We start from the raw sequence: 11884 nt of genomic DNA, 5'->3' as shown, positions 1-11884 counted from the left end.
AGACATGTCCCATAAAATAAATGAAGCAGAACTACCTGAGTTTATTTCACGGGGGAGTTTCAAAACTTTTGGAACCTAAGCACTTCCAAGAAGAAAAAACTTATCTTAAAAGAATTGAGACAAAATTTAATTGAATTTCTCCTTAGAAAGCAAACCAATAATGAATCAAGGTTCATGCCTCCTTTATCTAGAGCCTACTGGAAAATGCATTCCACTAAAATGAGAAGATCTTCAAGGTGGGACAAAAAGAAACAGGAAATATACGAGACATTCAGGGAGTCCCCAGGACTAGGGTGTGAGGCTCCCAGGGTGATGACCTGTGCACCAGCCCCAGAGGGCGAGTGGCTCCCAGGGACTATACAAGAAGGCTTCAGGGAGAGTTGTCTCCAAAAGCTGAAATTGACCGAGTACACCTAATGTGTTGCAACTAAACGAGACAAGAGGTAGGCACATATGGGAGACAAATGAATTGTAAATACATAGTAAACTAAACAAACAAATAATAGAAGACTCCAGGGAGAAAAAAGTTGTGCAAGTCACAAGAGTATACTACGTGGCTTAGAACTGAATATTTAACCAAACGCAATGATGATCTACAATATTAGGAAAATGGGGAAATAAGAAGTGTATATAGTAGGTATGCACTATACATAGAAGCTATATAGTACAGAGTGGTGGAGAAAAAGAAGTAATCTTAAACTTCCAGAGTACCAAATCCACAGCTCATGTCCAAACCTGGAAATTTAGGGCATGCCAGTCTGAATGCATTAGACAGGGGTAAACATCCAAAAGAATTAAAATTGTTGTCTGCAGGGTGAGAAGGAGGTGAGGGGTCTTAGTCAGCTATGTTTCTCTTGGTAAGTCATGTAGAAGAATCTGAGTGCTTAAAATACGCGCTTGAACTTTGTAGCGCTGTTTGAATACGTGCATGCACGGCACTGATAAAAGCTTAAATGTTAAAAACACACAGTTTATGCACGAATGATTAAACATTTCTGATTACGCCTAAATTAGGTTTTAGGGGATTAAACACAAACCAAGATAAATGAGTGGATAATTAAAATCAAATACATTTTAGTTCACATAATTTAATCTAAGTGTTATTTATCTTAAACTCCGTAATTTAAGAATGAATCATTAATAATGCATAAATGACACCAAAAAAGAAAAAAACCTTTTTTTTTTAAAGCCATCCTTTTTTTTTTTTTTTTTTTTTTTTGGTTTGATTAGGCAAGGAATGGTTTTTCCAGATGTCCTCATTTGTTGTGTGGTCTGGTGAGGTGCTTCCCCTATGACGTGACATTGAGGACAAAGTGGATACCTCTAATGCCCTAATCAAGATGTGCTGATTTTACCAAATTTTTATGCATTATTTTTCTGTCCCCATCAGTGGTGTTTTGACCAGTCACTGCAGCCTTTCTTTTCTTGTCCCCGTAAGTGCCGGCCAGCTGGAAAGTCTCACATCAATACAGAAAGAATGTAATCATGTGCTGGGAAGAAAAGCTATCTGAAAATGGTTATTTCCCCCCCCACCTAACGTATAGGTTCTTGTGGAAATGCTCTTTGTTATTTCTAAGACTGCCTGAGACCGAAATAGTTTCCTCCTTGAACAAGCTATGAAGGATGAATATGTGCAGGTCAGGGTCAACCTGCTCCTCAAAGACCTCCTAGTTCATTTGATTCACTTCAGCCAAAAGATAAATTATATAGAGTTATGTGACATCTAAAAGTCACTTTGATAAAACTGGGTACACGGTGCCCTAGAAACCTTTAGACTTTGTCAGATAGGAGTAGGAGTGACAATGGAAACCCCCTTTTTCCCTATGGTCAACACTCACTGGATCAAAATAGCCATTATGTTAGTCTCTGTGCCTCTTTCATTTAATCAGATGCCCCTTAAGAAACTCCATTCCTCTTCCCCCGCTTTAGCTTTGTTTTGTAGAGAGAACTTCTTTGTGGGCTAGAATAACTCGCTTGCATTCTGTCCTTCCAACTAGCAGCAGAAGAAACAAAGAGAACTTGAAGGGAGACGTGACTTCTCGTGGTTCCCACAGTGGTGACTTGTAAATTTGGGGGATTTTTTATTTTTAACACAGTTGAATTAGGATTTATAGTCATCTTTTCCAAGATGTGTTAAAATAAAACATAGAGAAGTCTAAAATTAAGTAAGCTTGTCCATTCTAGACCTCAGTTTCCAAGCAAGGTATTTAGTATTCGTAGCTATTTGAAAAAGGATAAGATAATTGCTTTCCTGCTTTTCTCAGCCTGGTCAGAATGAAAGAATAGGACTAAAAAAAACATAAGAACAAGATGAAAATATTCATTTTTTACTATCCTGAATTAAATATTTGTAAAATATTTTGAATAATAAAAAATTTGTTTCATACACACATGAACAGTTTGGAGTAATGATGATAACCCAGCTTGATATATTGCCTGTGCAATAAAAAGGCAGCAAAAGCGCTTTTGTCATTGTACTTGATACAAAGAGTTCATGTGTGAGTTACCAGCTGACAGTCTCACGAATACCAGCATCGTGAATGTGTAACATGCCATAAGCAAGGGTGGGTTCAGGGAAAGGGACAAAAATATAATTTATGTTTCATTGAATAAAGTAACCTTTTGAATTATACTTTGCAGTCCATAATGTTCTATGAAGTCATTTCTTGTTTCTAACATAACTGAAAGTCAGGGCAGTTTAGAATGTACTTGTCAAATCAATTCCAGCACAATGTTCTATTAACTCTGATGATACTAGTGGAGTGTACATTTCATTGTCATGAGAATTCTGGGAGATCTAAGGGAGAAACAACTCAGGAACCAACACTTTTAAGAAGCTTCTCAATAACATTTTCCTTGGGCATAAGACTTTATCCTTACTTGAACAGTGATTTTAAGAATGCTCATAAAATTCTCCATATTTTATTCAATAAGTGATTCATTAGAATAAATTTCTCAAACTAAGAATTTGAAACTTCATCAATAGTGGGCATCCCATAAAAGTGAACAATTGTATCTGATGCTAAGTCACACGTTTAATATACTTTACTTTATTTAAAATGATACCGAGCACCTACTATATTCAAGTCCTGTGCTGGCACCTGCAAAGTGACAGGTCAGGCATGACTTTACGCTCCAGGATTGAGGATTGTGGTGCTTATTACTGATTGGATCCTAAATTTGGCATTCTACAAACTAAATGCAACAAGATCAGTTTATTATTTTTTAAATTTTATTGTTATTTTTTATTCTAGAGAGAGGAAGGGAGAAAGAGAAAGACAAACGTCGATGTGAGAGAAACATCCATCAGTTGGCTCCTGTACGTGCACCAAGTCAACTCACAACCTAGGTATGTACCCTGACTGGGAATCAAACCCACGACCTTTCAGACTGTGGGACGATGCTCCAACCAACTGAACCACACCAGGTAGGGCAACAATGAGATTGGTTCAGATGCCTCCAATGAGGTTCAGGAAAGAAAGCTCCCTCCTCAGTGGACTGAGGATGCTTTGAAATTTGCAAAGCCTTTACAGAGAGGATATTTCAGATGACTATTGAGGGATGCAATCTATATGCAAAGAGAACTCTATAGAATTTTTAACTGCCCCAGTTAAGTGTTCGTCTTATAACCTGTATCAGTGGATGTGTCAGTAATTTGGGAAAACTTCTGGGTTACTCCTGCATTATTTATAAATAAATAATATTATTTTGCTACTTAATATGGGATAAAATATACCACGGTAGTAGAGGTATTTTTTCTCAAATTTTCTTCAGGAAAATGTCTTCATCTGCCTAAAGCCAACTGTTTAACCCACTTTAATATGAATGGAATTAAATAAGTTATTTTTCATGAGAGGTCAGGGTCCCTATCTTTGTGTGTCAAGGTGCAGGTGGCAACTGGAAAAGGGGGCCCGTCATTAATGATGGAGGTAAGATAGTAACCGTGGAAAGGCAAGTTGGAGTGGTCCCCCCGGGTGGGAGTGCTATATAGCATATGAACCTTCACCTTCAGTGGCAAAAGTGCTAGAGATTTTGGAAACTATGTGTTTTATAAAGGCAATTTCTCACTGTGTTGTGGTAATAATCTGTAGCTATGACAATAAATAGAATTTTGGCCCCAGGAACAGCTTCATTACTCTTATCCTATGGTTTTAAGTAATCTTTTAAACTCTCTATTTTCTATTTGTTCTTAATTTCTCTCTTTTTCAACTCTTCAAAGTATACTTCAAGGAGTTTAGGTGTAATTTCCAATTTTACATATACATTTACAAACCCTTAGAAGTCTTCTCTAATTCTTCCTCCAACATAAACAACATTTTATATACATTTGAATCATTTTCCCTAAACTGTGACCATATCTACACTGAATGGGTTCTGAAAATCATTTAACCTCTAACATTTAACGCTGTCTGGCACATAAATAAATGACCGAATAAAGTACATTAGCACTTTTCTTAGATGACTTGTTCACTTGACTTGTATTCCAGCTTCTATAACAGATTTTTAAAACACATTTACATAACTTCCTCTTTTATTTCTTCTGTTCTTGGCAGTTGTTCTAGGTTATAAATATAATATATATAATATATATTACTTTGGTACATTATTATGCTAACATATATACTCAAATGAAAATGCAGAGAGCTTACTTGATGTAAATATTTTATTGAATGAGAAACTCTTCATGGGCAGGGAGACTTATTTATAATTCTCAGAGGCATTTACAACAAATAACCCAAGTTAACTTTCTCGTATGCTCATGAAATAAGCTAGACTTAGTTTGCTTATATGGCTTAAATGGTTTTGTCTGCTTGGGAGATTTTCAGGTCTGGTCTCCATTCTATTTTATTTCAATGCTATTTATCTATGTCATGCATCATATGCTTGGATTCAGACTGTATTTCAAATTATCTTTGTCACTGTCATTAGTCACGTTCCTCTTATTTGACGCTGTTCCTTGCAGTGGAGACATGGCAGGCAAGTACTGTGAGGGACATACAGTCAGGGTCAGCCTGGGCTTACCCCCACTTCTTTCCCCCGCAGTGTAGCGAGTTTGGGGAGGCTGCTCCCCTGTCTCCCAGCGACACCTTTGGGTGTCTTTATGATGTTTCTGGTACTCGCCAGAAAGCTGCATGGTCTTGAAGGGGAAAGGATGGCTTCAGCAAAAGTTTTATTATTTTTTTAAAAAGAGAACTAAATATAAATATTCTTTTCACTTCTTTAGTGCATTTTGGCATTTCTCTTAAGTTTATCAAACTTATTTTCTGCCTACCTTGACTCTGTTTTGTGTCTAAATCCTCTGTTGTTACTGCTACATGTTTTAAAGCTCCCTCTCTCCTAAGCAGAAAATTTTAAAATAATTTCACTGCCACTTCAGCCTCACTGTTTAGTCGTTTCAACTTTCTCTCATGAGCCATAAAAAACTCGTGTCAAAGAATTGCTCAAGAAAAACAAATCACAAGCTGAAGTTATAAAGCCCAATCAGAAATACAGAAAAAAAGTATGAAATGATGAAAACTGCCAGACAGAGGTCTGGAGTCAGTAGTTCTGCGTCTACCAAATCTTGTTGTTCCACTCGGTGTGTAAGTCACTAAACCAGTGATTCTAGTTCCCTGACCTTTCTTGAGATGTTAGAAACTATTATTTCCATTACAAGAGAATCTTGTTCAACTTCTTGCACTGTGCTTGGCATTCACAAGATTCTTCAGTGCAGTTCAACAAACCATTTTTTGTTTGCCAGCAATAGTGCCTAGCCCTAGCAGGAAGAAAACGTAGTTCCCAGTCTTGTTAGGTTCCAACCTCACCCCAAGCCCCCTTCCCTTCAAATCATGGTACCCTTCTGATGGAACAAGAAACGCCGATGAGAGATGTTCTCCAAACCTCATGCTGGAAACGGTCTGGATGCGAGGTTACTGGATGAAGGTCTATGATTTGGAGAACATTTTATTAATAGAACTGCAAGCACAGATGGCCCAGAGTTCTTTTTAGGGACAGCTTTCTGAACCACATCCATGGCAGCTGGTTCGTATGGCACGGTCTTTACCAGTGGAAGAAGGAATCAGGTGGCCTGGCTCACTTTCAACTGGGTGGCACCCCATGGACTGGACTCTGTTTAGCATCAATTTACTGATTTTTGAAACAGATTGTCTTGTGATTCTCCTGCTTTTTATTTACAAAAAGAGAGGTTTCATCTGTTATAAAGTTTAGCTTGGTAACTATCTTTCTAGCTCATCCTTTGCTTCAGTGTGATTTATCAATGCCGTCTGTGTTTCAAATAGAGATAAAATTAAAACTGAAATTAAAGGCAAAACTTGTTTGAAAAATAACATAATGTGACATGAAGCCATGGAACAAGCAAGTATTCTAATGCTACCATTGCTGTTTGGTTTAAATTAATATTCTATTCAACATCAATGTTTATCAACAGTCACTCCATGATAAAAAAAAATCTCAAAGAAGGGGAAGTCTCAGTGATAACTGAAAATTATATTTATTTGTTCAGATGGAGCAAGAGAACAGGTCAAAGGGATTTTTACTGTTTTAAGTATTGGTATACCAGAGAACTACTTTAAATACTGTTACAAAACAAAACAACAACAAATTTCGAGGACTCTCTGTGCTAGAAACCTCTTATTGGCTGCAAGACTCACAGAACTTTCAAGATGAAATTTCACGCTGTGAAGTGATTATGTCAACCAGCTTGTCCAGGCTTCTTGTATTCTCAGCATCTTCCACTGGACTCCTCTGCAGGCTCAGCCATGACCTTTGATTGGTGGAGGTTGTCCTGCTGTTGTGGTCAAAGATGAGAAATAGAAAGAGTCTTTTTTTCGTGTTTCTAAAACCTGAATGATATCAGAGTTACCTGGAAGAGCTTTTAATAAATTCACATCTCTGGGCTGCTCTATGCCCAGAGATTCTGCTTTTGTAGGTCTAGTGTGGGGCTCAGGAGTATGTGTTACTATACCGTTTCTTGGGTGACTCTGATAATGAACCAGAACTAAAAACTTACTGAAGAAAATGTGCTCCTGGACTTCTAGTCACTAAGCTTCTGCCTTTGTTACATTATCCCCCATTTCTAGTAACTTAAGTCCTGGGTGTGTTTTCCAGTACCCGGGACACACTACCTAGAACTCTTTAAAACTTTATTCTTACCCATTGACTTTCTCCCTATTTCAGTGTCCCTGCCATTATTTCAGTCTTCTCTCCTCTATGAGTCAGGATCCAGTCAAGAAGGAGAAACCACACCAGTTAATTTAATGAGATTCAATATGAAGAATTGTCAATCAAGTACTGGAGAACTGAAAATTCAAGTAGTCACAGGTAGTGATTCACAGAGGTTGTAAGTACAGAAAGTAGTTCACCCCTACGATTGGGATAAAATAGAATAGACTTGGACTATTAAATTTAGAAGTTAATAAGGGAGAGTTTTATAGAGTTGGGAACCACATTTATGAGGAAGGGGCTACCTGGGTACAGCTGGTACCCTAGGAACTTATGAGAAAGCACCCATGGAACTTGTGAGGCCTGAAGGTGACAACACGAATGGATTAAAATCTCTGCTCTTGAGATGTTCACAAGGTAGTGGGGATAGTGACAATATATGTGAAAGCAATTTGAAAACTGCAAAGTACTACACAAAAGTAAATTTCTCTCATAGTCATTACAAAAAATTTTAAATTTATTTTTATCATGACCATTCAAATAAAATATTTGGGGGCAGAATATGTAATGTCTTCTGCCTCGTTTCCAAGTGTGTGCTAGCCTCCAGGACTTGATTTCTAGCTTGCAATACACAATAGTCATGTTTAATCCTACATATCACAGTTAACTTTTAAGTCAGCTTGACCAGGACCTGGACTTATTAGAAGTAGTATGAAAGTTTTTAGATACCCCTAATTGGTATTTATTCAGTCTAACTTCCCTGAGTTTACTTCAGGTGGTTCTGGAGGCTCCATTAGCTTCTTGGAGATGGGAACAGGGTAGAGTTGGGAGGGTATTATTGTTGTCATACCTTTTGAGATAATTTTAGACATACTGAGCAGAAATTGTTATTAAATACAGGGAAGAAAACATAAGCTGTTGTACTCAGTTGTGTGTATACCTTTTTGCCTCATGGGCAAGACATTACTTATTACAGACTTTAAGAGTCAGAAAGCCATTTATTTAGAGTCCACAAGTGACAAATAGTTTCAGGTGGAAAATAGTTTTATGTCAATCTCTCCAGCTCTACTTGTACACAAAGGAGGAAAAGTCAAGATTTATAGTTTGGTTGATTATGAAAGAACATGACATTTAACTGTGAAATAATTGGCACAGAGAATACTTTTTGATTTAGGATAACATGTTTTTGGCTGCACCATTTTAACCCATAAATCAGCTGATTCATGTAAATGTCACATAAATACTCTGTATTTTGTCAGAAAAGAAACATTCTACAAATATCTGCAGCCAGGAACTTTCCCTGTAATTAGCTTCTCATTATGCAGTTCACCCTGCAATCCACACAAATAGTCCTTTATGCTAATTACATAATATTTCATTGTTAGCAGAATGTGCAGTGGTGCTTTCAACACTTAACAGGAGTTGGATCCTTAATCCAGATCTTTTGTAAAATAAAGTATATTGCCTGGCACATAGTACTTACAAAGTTTTGGTTTATTTATTGAATATATTTCTACTTAAAAGATGACACCTTTTAAGTGATTTTAAGTGACACCTTTTATTAGTGTGATATATTATTCAACAATGTGCATCCTGAATAGCCGAGTATTTCCCTGGATTTCTCATTCTTACATCTAAAATTATTAATAAATAACACTAAAATTACTTGGTGTAATTCAGTGAGATGACTCATCAGAAGTTATGAATTATAAACACAGTCTATATTTAAAATACTTATGGTCTGTTTTGCAATTATTTTCATCTTCCTAAGAGCAATTCTTATGGTGAATGGTAGTAATAGTAGTAAACCTTTCTGAGTCTTTCCTATGTGACAAATAATGTACTAAAGTCTTTACATGATTATTTCACTTCATGAAATATGTTTGTTAGTATGATTCAATTATCTTTCTTATTCTACAGATTAGAGAAACTAAGGATTAGCGGGATTAAGTAAATTGCTAGAAGATACCCAGTTAGTAGATGGTGGAGCCTAGATTCAAGGCCAGATCACCCTGACACCAATACCTATTTACCGTGTTTTTCGGACTATAAGAATCACTCCCCCCAAATTTGGGAGGAAAATGGGGGTGTGTCTTATAGTCTGAATGTAGCTTACCTAGCTCACTGGGGAGGAAGGGGGAAGTATTTATGTTATTAAATATTTTACCACATTTTTGCTTCAAAAATTTTTTCCTATTTTCCTATTCTAAAACCTAGGTGCGTCTTATGGTCCGAAAAATACGGCAGTTCATCACTGTAGTGTATAGAGAATATAGTAGAGAATAACATCAGGAAAAATGGGTGCTTTTTAATTGTAATAGAAGACCAAATATTTTCATAAGTAAACTGAAAGAAACAGAGATATCTTCTACTATTACATAATTTATTTCTTACTAAGGAAGTATGTGAAATGTTGAAGGGACTTATCTAAGAAAAAGAAGAAGATCAAACATATGAACAGTAAAATGACAACAAACTCACAACTATCAGCAACTGAACCTAAAAGAAGATAAAAACAAACTAAGCAAACAACTAGAGCAGGAACAGAATCACAGAAATGGAGATCACATGGAGGGTTATAAGTAGGGAAGGGGAGGGGGGAGAATGGGGGAAAAGATACAGGGATTAAGAAGCATAAATGGTAGGTACAAAATAGACAGGGGGAAGTTAAGAATAGTATGGGAAATGGAAAAGCCAGAGAACTTATATGTAGGACCCATGGACATGAACTAAGGGTGGGACAGGGAATGCTGGTGGGAGGCAGGGTTCAGGGTGGGGGGAACAAAGGGGAGAGAAAAAATGAGACAACTGTAATAGCATAATCAATAAAATGTGTTAAAAAAGAAAAAAGAATATAATCAGTCCTTAAAAACTATACAATGCATTAGATATTTGTAGTTCAAAGTCTTAAAAGACCATCTCTTTGAACAGAGATGCAGAGAAAGCAGCTCTCAGAATAGTTCAGGACTGTCTCATGGCTTTTGGCATCTTCAGGTGGTCTTTTGAAATCAGTCATTTAAGGTGTATTATATTATTCATGTAATGTGCTTATTTGCAATTATGTACCATTTGTGCATTAATTCATTTTTTGCCAAATACGTCAATAATAAATTTTCCCTTTGAAAATGAATATTATAGTAAGTTATTGTAGAGAATTTTTCTTTCTAAATAAATGGTGGAAACCCCCACCTCGTAAGTGAATATTTGTTCATTTTAAACATTGCAAGGTTTAGAAAAAATGATAAAGTGCTGGCCTTGAGTGTTTTCAGAGAAAGAAGTGAACCATAACTCTTCTGAAAATTCTCTACAAATGTTTCTGTGCCAAAAGGGAAGATGTGCAACTTTCCAGTGTTCAAGGAGTGAATTTTATATGGCCAAGGTTGACCAATAGGAGGAGTGGCCATTGTTTAGATCTTTATTCACGTACTCTAGTTCTTTAAATTTGGGTTGTAGCATGAGCATCGTGGATCATGGATAAAGTTTTTCCAGTGAGTCAATACATGAATTAAAGAGTGTGTGAGGCCCCTCTAGAAGATGAGACAGGATCCTGAGACACAAGCTTAGGCATTGGGATGTCAAACTGGGTGACAACATCAGCTATGAGACATTAGGTCAGGCCTGGGGTAGCAGTTCCTATGCTCTGGTGCCAAGTCACCCGTCACAGCTCCTGAAGCGTCTCCCCACCCTCCATCCTTACCCTGTGTAAGGTCAGTGTTGAGTGTTCAAGAGCATTAGCTGATGGATAATGAGGATTAAAAAGCCAGAGCTGGGCAGATTCTGGTATTTTCCATCAAATTTGCTTTGAAATAAATATTTAAGATAAATTTAATATTCAATACTCTTAACTCTTGAAACAAGTTTTTTTTCTCTTAATGTAATTAAGTTATGTTAATTGCTATGTAGGCCTTGTTATATGTTCCTACTGACACAAATTATACCTTGAGATTCAGGGGATATTGAAAGAGTTAGGCATATAGATAAGTGACCTAAAAAAGTTTCTGCATACAGTATTTCCAAAGAAGTTTTGACTTTTGACTAGATTCAGAAAAACTGTTCCTTCAGAACTTTGGGAGTTCTAAGCATACCCATTTCACATTCAAACCCAGCACTATTTTCTCCCAAATGAAAGTTTATATATTGGCAATCTTTCATTATAAAATAGGAGCTAGGGTTTTTAGCTTGAGTCATCCTTCCAACCAGGCAGCTGGTCTCTTTTACCAGCTGATATTTCATATTAAATTGTCCCCCAGATATTTCATCAGAATGGCTTGCGCATCAACCCTACATTTACCTCATGTCCGTTTTGCAGCTCATTGTCAGTTTGCACAATGGAGTCTGAGCGACAGCTGCAGATTTTCTCATTTTCAATCCGCATAGCATGTTTGCCAGCAATTACATCTCAGCTTCTCTTTCTGCATTTGTATTCTCAGTACAGGGCCGTTATGGCAAATTAATTATTACAATGATCTGGACTGGGCACTCCCTTCCCTGTAATGCAAACTGAAGTCCTTCCAATTCTGGGATCACTTTAATCACCAAGAAGCGCAGATAAAGAAACTATGGCCTAACTGTTGCAGATTCCTCAGTAGGGACCGGGGCTGGTCTTCCTGCTGTCTTTCTTGACCCGCTTTCACTATAGACGTGAATACTACACATCCCTCCTGCAAGGACTTTCTCTTCAGGTTGGTCTATAGCTATATAAGCTTAGCATGTTATAGATTGA

This window comes from Desmodus rotundus, chromosome 11, assembly GCF_022682495.2.
Source record: "Desmodus rotundus isolate HL8 chromosome 11, HLdesRot8A.1, whole genome shotgun sequence".
NCBI classification, from domain to species: domain Eukaryota; kingdom Metazoa; phylum Chordata; class Mammalia; order Chiroptera; family Phyllostomidae; genus Desmodus; species Desmodus rotundus.
This window is presented reverse-complemented; position numbering follows the sequence as displayed.